We start from the raw sequence: 4,991 nt of genomic DNA on the forward strand, positions 1-4,991 counted from the left end.
CATTTTTAATACTGCCTAGGAATTAGTAAAATTCCTGGGAAAACTCCAGACTGTCAAAGACTGTGGAATTGGTGGGGTCCAAGCCAGATCTCCAAGGGTAAAGGGCTTTCTAGGTTGTTTGGGTTGCAGGGAAAATACACAGAATTACACAAAGGTACAGATGTGGTGTGAGGAGAGGACAGGGCTGGCAGATAGGAAGGCCCAGAGAAGGGGAGAGGAATCTAGAGTCTTAGGAGGGTGGATGGTAGGGGTAGGGCTGTGGATTCCCCTGCCCTGCCCTGGGAACCCTTTGTGACTATTCCATTGCTCTCTGATGCGACCTTGGAACCCTCCAGATCACAGCAGACCAGTGTTCATTGCCTAAGGCAGCAGTTAACTTCAGCCTTCAGATGAGGGACAACCATTTCCTTGATGGAGCCATGAGGCATCAATGCCATCATGGAACCTCTTCATGGGTTTGGACTCCTCCCTTTATCTTTCTTTCTATGGAGGAGCCAGTTGCTATCAGTATTCAGATTAAAGGACCTATCAACCAGGTCAGGGAGCCAAGCCCCAGCCCCAACTGAGGCCACTCTTGTTTCCTGTTCCTCTTCCCACTTTTCTAAATTAATTATTTTAGCTCAAAGAGACAAAATTAAGACAGGAAATAGGAAAAAAAAAAAAAAAAAGAATATCATCCCAAACACAGGGATTCAGTGGTCAAGGACTGGATTGTTGTGGGAGGTCAAGATCCCTGCAAGAGAGCAACGTTCACGTTGTCTTTCTGTCACAGGCATCTGAGTCAAGCCTTTCCTCTGGGTTAGGGCCTGTGTGGAAAGTGGTTCTAAGCCTGATCTGATGATAGAACCTCACCTATCCTCAGGGAACAGAATCTTCACCCATGGAACATCAAGCAGGGGGAGGTCTAAGACTCCACGCTATCTTCATCTGAGGATTACGAACTGAAATACCAACTGAGGATGTGGTACAAAAAACCTTTCTTTCCATTTTTCAGTGAAAAAAACATACAAAATATTTTTATCACTTTAAAAGTGAATAACATGAAAAAATCCACAACTCATTATTAATTGAATGTAGAAAGTCATGTTATCCATGCATTATAAATGTTTGCAGCTTGTTTAATAAAAGGAGTGAGATGGATGCTAGCCTTTTACTCTATCTAGCCTTTCAGCATCAATGCATAGAAGCAAATGGGAACGTTCAAGGGTCAGCTTGGAGAACTTGGCCATGAAGAGCTGAGGGGGCACGTAATCTAATTTCTCTTCAGAAAAAGGTCAATTGATTTTTTTCAGTTCTTTCCTATATTTCATGATCTTATCCATCTCAGATTAGGACTGTGGATTATCTTTCCCTGGAAACCCAGAAGGAGGTACAGTCTCTGACACCGACTGAAATTCAACCCCTAAAATGACAGTGGTTGAAGAAGCAGCTGAGAATTTGGTGGGTTCAGTCTCAGTTGTCCAAAGATCTCAGAAGGCCTTTGGTCCTCCAGCTCACAACAACCCCATCTGGCCTGGACTCCCAGGCCTTTGTGCCAGTCCCCACGCTGTCTCAAAGATTTTCCGTCAGCAATGAGATTCAAAAGTAACTACATCACTGCTGTCCAAAAGAGCTCTTCCAACTGCAGTGAGTCTTCGCCCATCAGATACAGAGTTTCTGGCATGAATGCAGTCTCAGAGAAAATAATCAGGGAAACATCAGACAAAGGGCAAACAAAGCCTCTCACCACTCTGAGTTTAAAGGCCAAACAATGAAGAGAGCTAAGGAGGAATGGACTGAGCACCCAGGAAGCTTCCCTGTGAAGGGCCTGGAGGAGGATTTCAGAAATAGCTTGGAGATAATCTATCAAGGAACCCAAAAAGCTACTCAGGGAGACTTCTGGTTTCCAGTCCAGCCCGTAAGGTGCTTAAAAGTTGCCACTCCATTCTAACATGTAAAAAGCTGGACAAACTGAAAAATGAACAACTCTTCTTATATCTGTCAGAAAAGTGAGGTTACAGAGCAAATTGCTGCCCCCAAAACTGAAGAAACAGGCAGATAGAGAGAATCACAACTTCCTGGAGCAGAAATGCATGAGTAGAAACATTTGCAGAAACTGGTACAGTAGGAAAACCTAAGCTGTAATCGACAAATTTCTGGAGGCTGCGTGTGGACAATTCTGAGAAGACCCACTCATATGGGTGAACCTCAGACTTTTGTGAGTTTTACCTCCAGATACTCTGTCAGATCCTCTCAGGGAATATTGAAGAAAAATGCCCTTTTGCATCTAACACGAAGAGTGGGGAAGAAATCATTTAAAAATACACCACTGCATTCTGTTCTTCTTAACAAAGTGTTCTCTCTGGAGGAAATTGAGTCTGACAGATTAGACTCTCTTTTACCAGAGCCAAATCTGTTTGGGCTTTATCAGAGCCTAGCACATCTGGGGGAAGGGAAACATCCTACCCTAGCCTTCTCTAGCCATCCTGTCCCTCCTAAGGGGGTAAAAAAATCAAATAAGCAAAAAATTAGCTGGGCGTGGTGGCGGGCGCCTGTAGTCCCAGCTACTCGGGAGGCTGAGGCAGGAGAATGGTATGAACCCGGGAGGTGGAACTTGTAGTGAGCCGAGGGTGCGCTACTGCACTCCAGCCTGGGCGACAGAGCAAGACTCCGCCTCAAAAAAAAAAAAAAAAAAGAAAAAGGGGCATAATGAAGCTCACAGTCCAGGGGAACAAGCCTATAAAGGACTGAGACCTAATCACAGGACTATAGAACACACCCTCACCCCAACCTCATACCTCACCACTAGGTTACTACAGGGTCTGTTTACCAAAGTGCCTCTTACACAGTACATTGTGCGCACCTTTCAACAGAAAATTACAAGATACACTAACAGGTAAAAAACATAGTTTGCAGAGACTCTGAACAAGCATCAGAGTCAGATAAAGCAGGAATATTGGAATGATCAGATCAAGGATTTATTTTCAACTTTTATTTTAGAATTGGGTGTACCATGCCAGTTTTTGTGACCTAGGTATATGGTATGATGCCAAGGTTTGGGGTATGGAGGATACCAAAGCATAATACCCAGTAGTTAGTCTTTCAACCTTTGCCCCCCTGCCTCCCTCCCTTCCCCCTCTAGTAGTACCCAGTGTCAATTGTTGCCATCTTTATCAGACCAGGAATTTCTTAAAACTATGATTAATATGCTAAGGGCTACAATACAAATGTAGACAACATGCCATAACAGATTGTTAGTATAGACAAAGAGATGGAAATTCTAAGAATCAAAAGAAATTCTAGAGATCAAAAACACTAACAAATAAGAAAAATGCATTTGATGGGCTTCTTAGAGGACTGGACATGGCTGAGGAAAACAATCTTTCAGTTTGAGGATATGATAATAGAAACTTACAAAACTGAAGAGCAAAGAGAAAAAAAAAGTAGGGGAAAAAATTGCACAGAATATTCAGGAATTGTGGGACAACTACAAAAGATGTAACATACATGTAATGAAAAATAACAGAAGAAAGGAACAGAAGCAATATTTTAAGCAATAATGACTGTGAATTTCCCCCATATTAATGTCAGACACCAAACTGCAGATCCAGGAAGCTCAGAGAACATCTCCTAGCAGAATAAATGCCAAAAAGCTACACCTAGGTATATCATATTTAAACTTCAGAAAATCAAAGATAAAGAAAAGAATACTGAAGAAATCATAAAGCAAAAAACTGACCTATAAAAGAGCAAATAAAATAATTACATCTGATTTCTCTTTAGTAAACACGCAGGCTAGAAGACAGTTAAGTGAAATACTTAAAATGTTGAGAGACGGGGACAAAAGAAAAAAAACTAAAATTCTATACCTTGTGAAATTATTCTTCAAAGTGACAGAGAAATAAATATTTTCTCAGGCAAACAAAAGTTGAATGTGTTGCCAATAAACCTTTCAAGAAATGTTAAACAAAATCCTTTAGAAAGAAGGAAAATTATATAGGTCAGAAACTCATGTTTATTCTCTGATGTTAAAATAAATAACATCAGACAATAAATAAGTAAAATAAAAATTTTTATTTTTTGTATTTGCAATTTATCTAACAGATGTTTGTTCAAAATAATAGCAACAATGTATTAATTATTTATTCTTACAGATTTATGCTTATGTATAAGTAAAAATAATAATAATAGCAATATACAAGGGGTAGCAGAGAGGGAGTAGAGGTATTTTGTTATTATAAGTTAGTTGCACAATCTGTGAAGTGGTATAGTGTTATTTGAGAATGGACTTGGGTTTCTTGTGAATGTATATTGCAAACTCTAAGGCAGTAACTAAAAAAAAAATAAAAGAAATAATTGATATGCTAGGAAAGTGAGGAAAATGAAATAATATAAAATACTCAATTAAAACTACAAAAGGCAGAAAAAATATGGAGGATAAAAATAGAAATAAAACAAAGGCAACAAATAGAAAACAGTAACAAATATTGCAGGTATTAACCCAACTATATCAATACTCACTCTAAACGTCAATGGTCTAAAAACACCAATTTAAAAAGAGAAATTGCCAGAGTGCATCAAAAACAAGACCCAACTCTGTGTTGTCTACAAGAAATCCACTTTATAAGGACATACACAAAAGATGAAGAAAGATATACCATGCTAACACTAGTCAAAAGAAAGCAGGAGTAGCTATATTAATTTCAAACAGAGTAGACTTTTAGAGCAAGAAAACTTATGAGGAATAAAGAGGGACATAATGATAAAAGGAGTCAATATGCCAAGAAGGCATAATTTTTAATGTGTATGAGCCTAACAACATAGTGTTAAAATACATAAGGCAAGAACTGATAGAACTGCAAGGAGAAGTCCACTATTAAAGTTGGAGACTTCAGCACCCCTTTGTTAGAAATGAACAGATCTGGCCATGTGAGGTGGCTCACTCCTGTAATCCCAGCACTTTGGGAGGCTGAGGCAGGTGGATCACAAGGTCAGGAGATCAAGACCATCCT

Source organism: Mandrillus leucophaeus, unplaced genomic scaffold (genome assembly GCF_000951045.1).
Source record: "Mandrillus leucophaeus isolate KB7577 unplaced genomic scaffold, Mleu.le_1.0 Scaffold265, whole genome shotgun sequence".
Taxonomy (NCBI): Eukaryota; Metazoa; Chordata; class Mammalia; order Primates; family Cercopithecidae; genus Mandrillus; species Mandrillus leucophaeus.